Genomic DNA, 12,209 nt, shown 5'->3' with positions numbered 1-12,209 from the left:
CGATGAATGAGGAAATATGGAGGATGGACTCCGGAGCTAAGTCGTGAAATTCCAGCCCATAATAAAACATGAGCCCCCTCACGAAGGGATCCGTCGGGAAGCCTAGCCCCGAAGGAAGTGAGACATGAACACCACACTCTCACCAGGCTTGGGAGTGGGAATGACCTGCCCTTGAGCAGGCAGCCTATGCCAGATTTCGCCGGTCAAGAACCTGGCCTCTCTCAACTTCAGCACGTCCTCCTCCGTGACGGAGGAGGGCATCCATCGGCCTCGAAGGTCGGAACCGGACATTGTCGAAGGTCCGAAGCGCCTGAAATCTGGAGCCTTGGGTGTTGGAACTCGAGGCGAAGGGCGAACTCGTTTGAGATTGAAAGAAAGGAGTAAGGCCTTGGTCTCTTTATAAGAGGTTGAATACCAAGGGCCCTCCCCGTGACCGTTTGGGACTCGCCTTTGATCGAGAAAACATACCAACGGGTACGGTTGGGTTACCCACGCCCGTATTGATGAGAATCCCGGAATAAGGGGACACGTTCTCTGCTTTGACAAGATGTGCCAAGGAAACCACCTCGCTAAACGCGCTGAGGTGGGACAGTAAAATGATTCGAATAAAGACTTGGCCGTGGTGTGATGTCACGCTATGGAATACGTCAGCAGATTAGATTTGTGTAAATATTATTCTCTCTATGGCAATATGTGGAAACTTATTTTGTAGAGCCGGACACTACCTTTGTGTTCAAAATCTTCTATGAAGTACTTGGAGGAGGAACCCGCCTTGCAATGCCGAAGACAATCTGCGTGCCGGACTCGTCGCCATTGAAGCCTGGTTCAGGGGCTAATGAGGGAGTCCTGGATTAGGGGGTGTCCGGATAGCCGGACTATACCTTCGGCCGGACTCCTGGACTATGAAGATACAAGATTGAAGACTTCATCCCGTATCCGGAAGGGACTTTCCTTGGCGTGGAAGGCAAGCTTGGCGATATGGATATGTAGATCTCCTACCATTGTAACCGACTCTGTGTAACCCTAGCCCTCTCCAGTGTCTATATAAACCAGAGGGTTTTAGTCCGTAGCACGAACAACAATCATACCATAGGCTAGCTTCTAGGGTTTAGCCTCATTGATCTCGTGGTAGATCTACTCTTGTACTACCCATATCATCAATATTGATGAAGCAGGACGTAGGGTTTTACCTCCATCGAGAGGGCCCGAACCTGGGTAAAAACATCGTGTCCCCGGTCTCCTGTTACCATCCGCCTAGACGCATAGTTCGGGACCCCCTACCCGAGATCCGCCGGTTTTGACACCGACAACCACCATATGATCAGTAGTGTTTCCCATGTATATAGAATAGTCCGAGCACTGTAACGGTAGTTAGATCGATTGTATGCCCTTGCTTGATTGATTGAGTGATATGATATGATTGTGTTTGTCTCATGTGCATACGGGTAGTGCTTTCCCCTTAGACCTCATTCTATTCTAATCTCTCCCCTCTAAAACCCATCAGATCCCTCTGAGACGTGACCCCGGTTTTGCTTTCCCACCGGAGCTCACTCAGTTGATCCAGCAGTAGAATGCCTTGATGCAGTTGTTAGTTCAGAATCAGGGCAACAACAACAACAACCCACCGCCACCACCTCCAGTTGACAACTTAGCCCGCTTTCTAAGGTTACAGCCACCGGTGTTTTCCAGTAGCACCGAGCCATAGTTCCGGATGATTGCCTACATAGGATTGGAAGGGAGCTAATGACTGCCGGTTGTACAGATGTTGAGAGGGTTCGTTTTGCCGCACACCAATTGTATGGACCCGTAGGCGCATGGTGGGAGAATTACACGTCCACTTTTCCCATAGCCAATGTTACTTGGGAGCACTTTCAGCAAGCTTTCTGCACAGCCCATGTCTCAACTGGAGCTATGAGCATGAAGAAGCGTGAGTTTCACAACTTGCTCCAGGGAAATCGTATTGTGGCCCAGTACGTAGATGAGTTTAGCAAGCTATCTCGTTATGCCCCTGATGATGTGGCCACAAATGCCGTGAAGCAAGAGAAGTTTATGGAAGGGCTTAATGATGAGATGAGCATGCAGTTGATGGTGGAAATATTTAACAACTACCAGGAGCTGGTAGACAAGGCTCTTATGATTGAAGGGAAGCAACCGTAGATTGAGAGCCGCAAGAGGAAGTATGGACAAGGAAAGTACGATTTTGGAGCTCAGTGAAAGCCTCGTTTCACCCCGAACTCGGGAGGATTGACCCATAATCATGGAGGCCACACTCACAATGGAGGTAGTTCACATAACCATAGCGGCCCAAGAATGGAAACGGGAATGGAGCAGGCAGTAACCAGAACCGCTCTAACCCAGCCACACCCACCAAGAAGGATCAAAGTCACATTACCTGTTTCAAGTGAGGGAAGACTGGGCACTACGCCAATGATTGTCCGGAATTTAAGAACGAAAATGGCAATGGAAGCGCTGGGAAGAAGCCCAACTCTTTCAACAGGGGACAAGTGAACCATGTGAACGTGGAGGAGGTTGAAGAGCAGCCATATGCGGTTATTGGTAAGTTTTTGGTTAAGTCATTTACCGCTCTCGTCCTTTTTGATACTGGTGCATCGCATTCATACATTTCAAGGGATTGTGGACAAGTTTAAGTTACCCACCTTAGCCCTTAGGACACCCTTGCTAGTGAACTCACCCGGTGCAGAGTATATGGCCAGCCGATGGTGCGATCGGATACCTTAACCTTTGGTAGCCATGTTTTCCCCTCAGACCTAGTAATGTTGGAGTCACAAGGATTGGATGTGATACTAGGAATGGATTGGTCATCGAAGTATGGAGGAAACATTGACTGTGCTAGCAGATCAATTCTACTCACCACCCCGAAGGGTAAAAGGATCAAGTATGTATCTAGGCATGCGCCTAGGAGGACTCAAGTAAATTCTCTCTCAGGAGTGGTTCAGGAGGAAGTGCCGATAGTGAAGGATTACCCCGATGTATTTACAGAGGAGTTACCAGGCATGCCGCCAGATCGAGATATTGAGTTTTTGATAGAGTTAATGCCAGGCACCGGACCAATATCGAAGAGATCGTACCGGATGCCCGCAAATGATATGGAAGAGATCAAGAAGCAGATTAAGGAGTTGTTGGAGAAAGGTTACATCCGACGAAGTTCATCACCATGGGGAGCACCAGTGCTCTTGGTTGAGAAGAAGGATGGATCGTTGAGAATGGTTGTTGATTATCGTGCATTGAATGAAGTGACAATCAAGAACAAGTACCCACTGTCGATGATCAATGATTTTTTTGACCAGCTGCAAGGAGCTAAAGTGTTTCTGAAGATCGATTTGCGATCAGGATATCACCAACTGAAGATTCGAGAATAGGATATACCAAAGACATCATTCACCAAAAGGTACGGGTTATATGAGTATACGGCTATGTCATTTGGACTGACTAACGCCCCTGCCTATTTCATGAGTATGATGAACAAGGTGTTCATGGAGTTCTTGGATAAGTTTGTCGTGGTGTTCATTGATGATATCTTGGTATACTCGAAGAATGAAGAGGAACACAAGGAACATTTGCGTTTAGTTCTCGAGAAGCTCAGGGAACATTAGTTTTATGCCAAGTTTAGCAAATGTGAGTTTTGGTTGAAGGAAGTTGGATTTCTTGGACATGTTATATCAGGAGAAGGTATAGCAGTGGATCCTACCAAGGTTTAGTCAACATTGTTGGAAAAGATTAGAGAAGATTAGAAGGATGACAAACAAATTTCTGAAATAAAGGAGAAGATGAGTGAAGGAAAAGTCAAAGGTTTTCGTGAGAACGAGCACGACACCTTGTGCTTCGAGGACCGTGTTTATGTGCCAAACAATGTAGAGATCAGGAAGTTGATACTTCAGGAAGCCCATGACTCGCCATACTCGATACACCCCAGAAACACTAAGATGTATTTGGATTTGAAGGAGTGTTTCTGGTGGACTGGAATGAAGAAGGATATTACCGAGTATGTAGTTGTATGTGATGTATGTCAGAGAGTGAAGGCAGAACATCAGAAGCCCGCAGGATTACTGCAGCCTATGCCGATAACCGAATGGAAGTGTGATAAGCTTGGCATGGATTTTATCACTGGATTACCCAGGACCCGATCGGGATATGATTCTATCTGGGTAGTAGTGGATTGCTTGACCAAAGTAGCTCACTTTATCCCAGTGAAAACCACCTATACCAGTGCGAAGTTGGCCAAGATATAAATGACCAGGATCGTATGTCTGCATGGAGTTCTGAGGACCATCGTTTCAGATAGAGGAACACAGTTTCCTTCAAAGTTTTGGCATCAGCTGCACCAGACTTTGGGTACCAGGCAAGAGTTCAGTACAACTTTTCATCCGCAGACAGATGGACAGACCAAGAGAGTCAATCAAATTCTGGAGGACATGTTGAGAGCATGTGCGCTAGATTATGGATGTAGTTGGGATGATAATTTTCCCTACATGGAGTTCTCATACAACAACAACTACCTGGCTAGTTTGAAGATGGCACCGTTCGAAGCCCTGTATGGAAGAAGATGTCGAACACCGTTGATGTGGGATGAAGTTGGAGACCGCCAGTTGTTTGGACCGGATTTGATTAAAGAGTCTGAAGAGAAGGTTAAGCTGATTCGAGATAGACTGAAGGTAGCTCACTCCCGATAGAATAGTTACGCAGACTCGAAACGCAAGGAGGTAGCCTATGAAATCGGAGACAGAGCATATCTGTGAGTGTCACCTCTGCGAGGAGTTAAATGTTTTGGAGTTAAGGGAAAGTTAGCCCCGAGATTTGTGGGACCATACCGTGTTTTGGAACACATGGGAGAGGTTGCCTACAAGTTGGAGCTACCCGCAGGACTATCAGGAGTTCATGATGTGTTTCACGTTCCCTAGTTGAAGAAGTGCCATGCAGAGATGGCAGATATTCCTCTGAGAGATACAGTGCCCCTAGAAGCAATTCAGTTGGATAGTGATTTGACATATGAGGAGAAACCTGTCAAAATTCCTGAGTTTGCCAGCCGAGTTACTCGCATTAAGGTTATCAAGTTTTGCAAAGTTCAGTGGAGCCACCAAACCGAGAAGGAAGCCACCTGGGAAAGAGAGGATGATCTACGCAAGGACCACCCACACCTATTTTCTAGCCAACCCGAATCTCGAGGGCGAGATTCATCTTGAGGGGGGTAGGTTTGTAACATCCCAAATTTCCAATTTGGAATGCTATACATAGGTCATTCATGCATATCATATTTTATTGCATTTCATGTCGCGATCCTGGAAATTCTAAGCAACTCAAGGACCCACGGAGAGAGTTGGGGATTTCACCGTTTTCATATTTGAATTTTGTCAAATATCGAAACAAGGATCATTTTGGTTTTAATAATTTTTCTCTCCGAAAATATTTCATATTAAAAATATATGAGAGGAGATGATATGACTTCTCCAAAATAAATGAAATATTGGAGGAAAAATACTAAAATCAAATAATGAGTTTTATTTGGATTTTATCGCTATTTTATTCGAATTAGGAAAAATACGCGTTTTTAAGAATTGCATTAGAGGCCCAAATAAATGTTCACTTTGTCCGGAATATTTTTTGAGGACCGCAAAAATTTATTTTGGGATTTTTGGAGTCTGTTTAGTATTTCTTTCGTTAGTTTTCCTGCACCAGGATTTTATAAAAAAAAGGTAACCGACTTACCGGGCCCTCTCCGGCTAGGACACTTGGGCCGACCAGCTTTAAAAGCTGAGGCCCGCGACCCCGACAACCCAAGCCGCATTGCGCCCCGCCGAACCCTAGCACCGCCCATCGCCGCCAGCACCACGCGCAGCCACCTGCCTCCCGTCGCTGCCTCGCCGTCCTGCGTCGCCGCCCCGCCGTCCCGCCGCCCCGCCACCGCCGCCAACCTCGCCGGAGGTAGCCGCCACCGTCGCCGCCGTTTGTTGCTTTTCTCAGAAAAACCGTTTGATTTTTTCTAGATCTCTTTCTTTATAGATCGGTTCGTCCGGTTTTTCGTCGGTTTATTTATTTAGCGAATGTTCGTTCGTACGTTTGTTTCAACGAACGCAGTTCGCCCGTTAGCCGTAGATAGCGAACGTTTGTTCGTTAGCCTATTCGTCAGTTTTTCTTTTTCCAGGTTTTTTTTCGTGATTATTTTCGATCGCGATTTCTGCCCTGATCTTCGTTTTAGTTTATCTTTTCACTCGTTTATCCAAATCTGGTGAAACAAGTGCCTAGATATTCGTCTCGAAGCCCTCTTTATGTTTAACCAACTTGAACAAGATTTTGACACAGGAAAATTTGACTTCAGTCTAGATTAGTAATCGGATCTTGTTTCTTTCGAAGTTTGAGTTTCGTTGCTCCGTTTGATTTGATTCTTTTTGCAAACCGGAGTTCTTTAGTTGAACTTTCTGGTTAGATGTTCTTATTTGAGTTTAACCATGCATCTTTGCTTGATTGCTTATGTATGCTGTTGTTTGTTTGCGATAGAACACCCGAGTGCGAAGCATGCTACTACGAGTCACTAGGTTTTGCGGATCGTCAGCAAAACAAGTAACACATTGATCATTCTCTTTCATACCCAGTTTTTATGCATTAGTTACAATCCTCAAACACTGCATGATTAGGATGTGATTAACATGCGGGTATTGGGAAGTAGTTGATGAGGTAGAACCTATTACCTATTTCATTATCAAACCCTTGGGAGTTACTTCTACGTTATGCTTATAACACTATGCTATGCTAGTAGACGTGGATTGGGTTTGAGTGTATCCATGACAGATGTGAGTTTGTTAATTAATGGTTCAATTATAAGGTGGCAACTTTAATACACATCTGGGTGGATTGTTGGTTTTGGGCACTTGGGGTTATACCAGTGTTGTCCTAGGAGATCCCGGGGTTATAACGTGTGATCCTCCTATGGTCCGCCACCCAGGCTCAAAGGGATCATAAGATTATTCATGCTAGAAACTTCCGTGTGCAGCCACAAGCTATTACGGGCTCTAGCATAGTGGAGTAAGGTGCATGACCTCTTCCAGTGGTAGGCTAGCAGATGTAGGGGGTGTAGGTTGGTACGGTCTACCCGGGGTTAGAATTAATGCTTCTGAAAAACTGTGTCTCAGTCATCCGTTTCTCAAACACCAAGTAGTGCGAGGAATCCAATGGAGGAGATCGAGTCTTGTGGGGAAAAGTGCACAAACCTCTGCAGAGTGTACAAACTAATCATGGTCAGCCGTGTCCTCCGTTATGGACAACTTGAGTATTTGGTTCTTGGATTATCATACCGATCTCATCACTCCAAATTAATCTGTTGGGTTGATTATTACTTTTAATTGGGATTGAGATGGGGGTACCATTCTCAATGTTTCAACTACCATGATAGTTAAGTAAAATATATTCCTTTGTTGTAGGGAAAAATTGGCTTTTCGCAAAAAAATTATAACCATAGAGCCTCCACCAGACAAATGTGCATGTAGTGATATCATTTATCTGTTCATTGCTCTACTGTGTTATATTGCCAGCATATTCCATGTGCTGACCCGTTTTTGGGCTGCAACATATCATGTTGCAGACTTTTCAGATGAGGTGTAAGATGTCGTAGGTCGTTTGTCATGCACTCAGCTATGCCGTTGGAGTTGATGGAATCACTTTATCTTCCAAGCCTTCCACTGTTATCGTTTTTAGATGGCCTTAAGCCATATTTATTGTAATAAGTTCTCTTTTGAGACATTCGATGTAATAAGTGTGTGATTGCTACTCTATTATAAATCCTTCGAGTACTGTGTGTGTCAGCATTTTCGATCCAGGGATGACACTAAACACAGAGACTTGCCCGTTTGAGGTCGTGTCGCTACTGTGAGCAAGCGAGTTGGATGCACACCCACTTAGTTTCTTTTTGAGCTTTCATACCTGTCGGTGTCAAAACCGGCGGATCTCAGGTAGGGGGTCCCGAACTGTGCATCTAAGGCGGATGGTAACAGGAGGCAGGGGACACTATGTTTACCTAGGTTCGGGCCCTCTTGATGGAGGTCAAACTCTACGTCCTGCTTGATTGTTCTTGATAATATGAGTAGTACAAGAGTTGATCTACCACGAGATCAGAGAGGCTAAACCCTAGAAGCTAGCCTATGGTATGATTGTATGTTGTCCTACAGACTAAAACCCTCCGGTTTATATAGACACCGGAGGGGGCTAGGGTTACACAAGGTCGGTTACAAAGGAGGAGATATACATATCCGTATTGCCTAGCTTGCCTTCTACGCCAAGTAGAAGTCCCATCCTGACACGAGATGAAGTCTTCAATCTTGTATCTTCATAGTCCAACAGTCCGGCCAAAGGATATAGTCCGGCTGTATGGAGACCCCCTAATCCAGGACTCCCTCAGTAGCCACCGAACCAGGCTTCAATGACGTCAAGTCCGACACGCAGTATTGTCTTCGGCATTGCAAGGCGGGTTCTTCTCGAAATTTTGAATGTTTGTCAAGTAGTGTCCGGCACCATAAATGTTGGACTTCCTGGCTTCTGCGCCCAATAAGGGCTATCTACCACGCGTCGAATGAATACAAGGAGCCAGGGCGTTTTTACATTCGCCCCCCTAGCCAGATAAATAAATTGTCTGTTAAAGGGATGGGGATTCTTAGATCCAATCCATACCATCCTCCCACAGCGAGAATCCATCGGAGCGCGCTTCGGAAAAATCCACTCCAACATGGCCGACCACCGCTGCTCCTCCTCTCGCCCCCGTAGCCCTAAGATCGGTGATTGGGAGAGGTGTTCTGTCTCACACAGTCGATTAGTCGAACTGCAGACTCAGGGATTTCTCCCTCCAGCGTATATGGTTCCCGTCCGAGCCGGGCTCGCCACCTACAATGGCGGGGAGCAAGCGGAGAGCTTCCCCAGCCCCTCTACGGGGGAGCGGGTGTGCCTTGTTCCTTACTTATGAAGGGGACTCAGATTTCCGATTCATCCGTTCCTCCGTGGGCTCCTGGAGTTTTACGGCCTCCAACTGCATAATTTCACCCATGCTTCCATATTACACATCGCCGGCTATGTTGCCCTTTGCGAGTTATTCCTAGGCTGCGAGGCTCATTTCGAGCTGTGTGGAAAAGGTTATTTTGCCTCGTCCCCCGCACACAGAAGGGGTCACTTTATCAAGTGGGCGAAGCTGAAATATGGCGCATCGCCGAAACCGGATACCTGTCCGGTACTCCGAAGAAGACGTCCGAAGACTGGCCTTTGGAATGGTTTTATATGGAGGACGTCCCCCTTCCGGACCCTGTTCGGCGGGGTCTTCCTGAGTTCAACAATGCTCCTCTGAAGGAACGCCGAAGCTGGCACCCACGGAGCCCCTAGGAGGAAGACAACGGAGAAGTCCTTTACCTGATGAACTGGATTAAAGCGCTGGCTCAATCAGGATTGACAGTAATCGAGGTTATGTCAATATGCATAATGCGGGGAGTGCAGCCACTTCAATATCGAGGGCACCCCCTGTGGTGTTTTAACGGGGAAGATGATGCCACCCGTTGCGGGCATAAGGATCCGGACACCGCTGCTGCTTTAGCAAAAATTCTGTCTGACTTGTTCAAGGGAGAGGAAGAGGAGTTCATCCGCATCAAGCCACGGGATGGATTCTCCATGTACAACCCTCCAGGCTGGGTGAGTTATATCTGCTTACTCCAATTCTTCCCACATTCTTTGTCGTAGGTACTCACCTTGCCATTTTACGGCAGGAACTGCGAAAAGCCATAAGGGAGGTCAACAACCCATCTCCACAACCAGAGGACCCTGACCGGGCCCTCGGTCCCGGACTCGAAGAAGATCCGGACATATTCGTGGAGCTGATAGACAGGCAGTTCTATCAATTGAGCTGTGATGACACCATGGTGGCCATTATGGTCGACTATCCCGGACTGCTCCCTGCGTCGCACGTAAGAAAAACCAAAATCCCAACCCCAAAAACTAGGATCCCCTTTTAGACACTTCACCTACCATATACATATGGTGTTTTACAGGGAAGGCATTCGGGACGCCGTGCCGAACCCGCAGCAACTCGCCAACAAGAGGCGCCGAGGTCGGGTAGGCCAAAAAGGAAGGCAGTCAGGACGGAGACGCCGGCGCAGAGGTATGAAAAAAAAACCCGCTCCGTGGTTGTCGTCTTTCTCAAAATTTAATGACGTCCATGTTTCTTTAATAGAAAAAACGCTCGCCGGAATATGTCGAGCGAGGCTGCCAATCATGCTTCCACCAGTCGGGCTCCAGGGCCGTACATAGAGGCAGAAGCCGACATGGGGCGGATGCCAGATACTCCTCCTACAGAGGATGCGGATAGACTGTCCGCTACAAATTCAGAAGTGGAGAGCACCATGAATCATAGGCGTCGTCGGGCCGTACTCCGTGACGCTTGCTTCTCACCAGAGGCATTTGATGCCTTCAATTCTGGAGACGCGTACCTCTGTGCTGCTCAAAATGGTCTATCCAAAGCCACAGACCAGTATGTAAGGGATGTACGGGTAAGCAAATCTGACGATTATATGTATCAGTAGCCCCTGAGACTTCAAAAAGTTGGCACAACTGATTTAAGGATCATTTATTGTGCAGGTTCTTACCAAGAAGAATACTCGACTATCACAGGAGCTGGAGGAACGCAAGACCCAACTTCGGGCTGCCGTTGCCGCATTAAAGGAACCTGAAAAGTCCCCAGCTGGTAACATTTGTTTCAAACAATGATAGGTACCATATAGCATGCGGCATGGCTACAGATCTAACAATAGATATTGTAGATGACTTGGGAGAGAATTCGGAGGACCAGCATGTCGTACGACAGCTAAAGGCTGGCAAACGCGTGCTGACTAAGGTCAGGCGGGAGAAAAATAATCTCCAAGACGCCAATACCAAGCTGAGCGTAGAACTAAAAGATGTTCGAGCTCAGCTTGCGGACTCCGAGAAGGAGAATAAGTGGCTTCGACGCAGCATTTTCAGTAAGTGCTTGAACGAACCCTTAAAAGGGTGCGGCGGAGAAGCCGTCTAACAGAGTTATGTCTGCAGGTCTGCTGGCGGGTCGTCCCATGGAGGAGATGCCCGGGTCTGCGGGTGATCTTCTACCCAAGCTCTCACAACTGCACGAACAAGTTCGGCGGGTGATGCAAGGTATTGCCCAGGCCTTGTGGCTATCCGTCTCCCTGCCAGCAGGCATTGGAGAGGTTGCGGAGAATCTCAAGGGAGCACGGCGGCGCTTCCGATTATGGAAGATATCGGCCTGCCGTCAAGGTGCCAGGAAAGCCTGGGCCATGGTGAAGACGCGGTATACCAAGGCTGACCCAAACCACATGGCCGAGGTCGGACTTGTGCGGCCCGATGGGAAAGAGATCCCCGTTAGCTTAGTGTATGGGCAGGTAGAATTAGCCGCGAAGTATTCCCAACAGGATTGTAGGCTAGACAGCCTGTTGGATGGTATAGAAGAGGAATTTAGTCAGTCTACATGACTATGTAATTAAAGTGACATGTATAATGCCTTCTAGCCGGGTTGTAAATCATTTGTCATGGTGGACCTTTTCGCTTCAACCTCGGGACCCGATAATCCGGAGTGTATCCGAATACCCTCTCAGTTATATAAGAACCGGGGTATGCGAGGAAACCAGGCGTAGGGGTCATTAGTGCTTGAACAGACAAGTACCCTACTAGTTATGTTATATTACATGGGTAGTAAGAAACATCTTCCAGGGAGAATAGTTCTGTTAAGGGTTCCTTTCCCTGGGTATGCATGCCCTAAAGTGCATGTCTGGGCTGCAAGAGGAGACGCAGGCAAAAACATCTGGGGGCACATATGGAAAATAAATAAAAATCATCTTTTGTTCACCGACTGAATATTCCCTTAAGAACGCTAGCTTTCGGCTTCACCAAGTCTGAGGTACACATCCGGCTGACCCGGCAGTAACAATCGCAGAGGTGCTCCCCTTATGCCCTAGCCGAATTAACGGGAACGTAGGGCATAAATACAAGAGCCAGGCAACCCAGCTTGGCCAAAACTTAAGTCATATCGATGCATATAATGGCGAAGAAAATATACATGCAGAAGAATAACACATGTGCGGGGCATGAAGCCCAGATAAATAATTAAGCTTCTGTGTAAGAAGCCCCCAGGTATAATGAGCGCGGTTAGCGCGTCAATAGTGTGCAAGCAAGGCACA

Source organism: Triticum aestivum, chromosome 7A, assembly GCF_018294505.1.
Source record: "Triticum aestivum cultivar Chinese Spring chromosome 7A, IWGSC CS RefSeq v2.1, whole genome shotgun sequence".
Lineage (NCBI taxonomy): Eukaryota > Viridiplantae > Streptophyta > Magnoliopsida > Poales > Poaceae > Triticum > Triticum aestivum.
The sequence above is the reverse complement of the archived record's forward strand: the minus strand, read 5'-3'. Positions refer to the sequence as shown.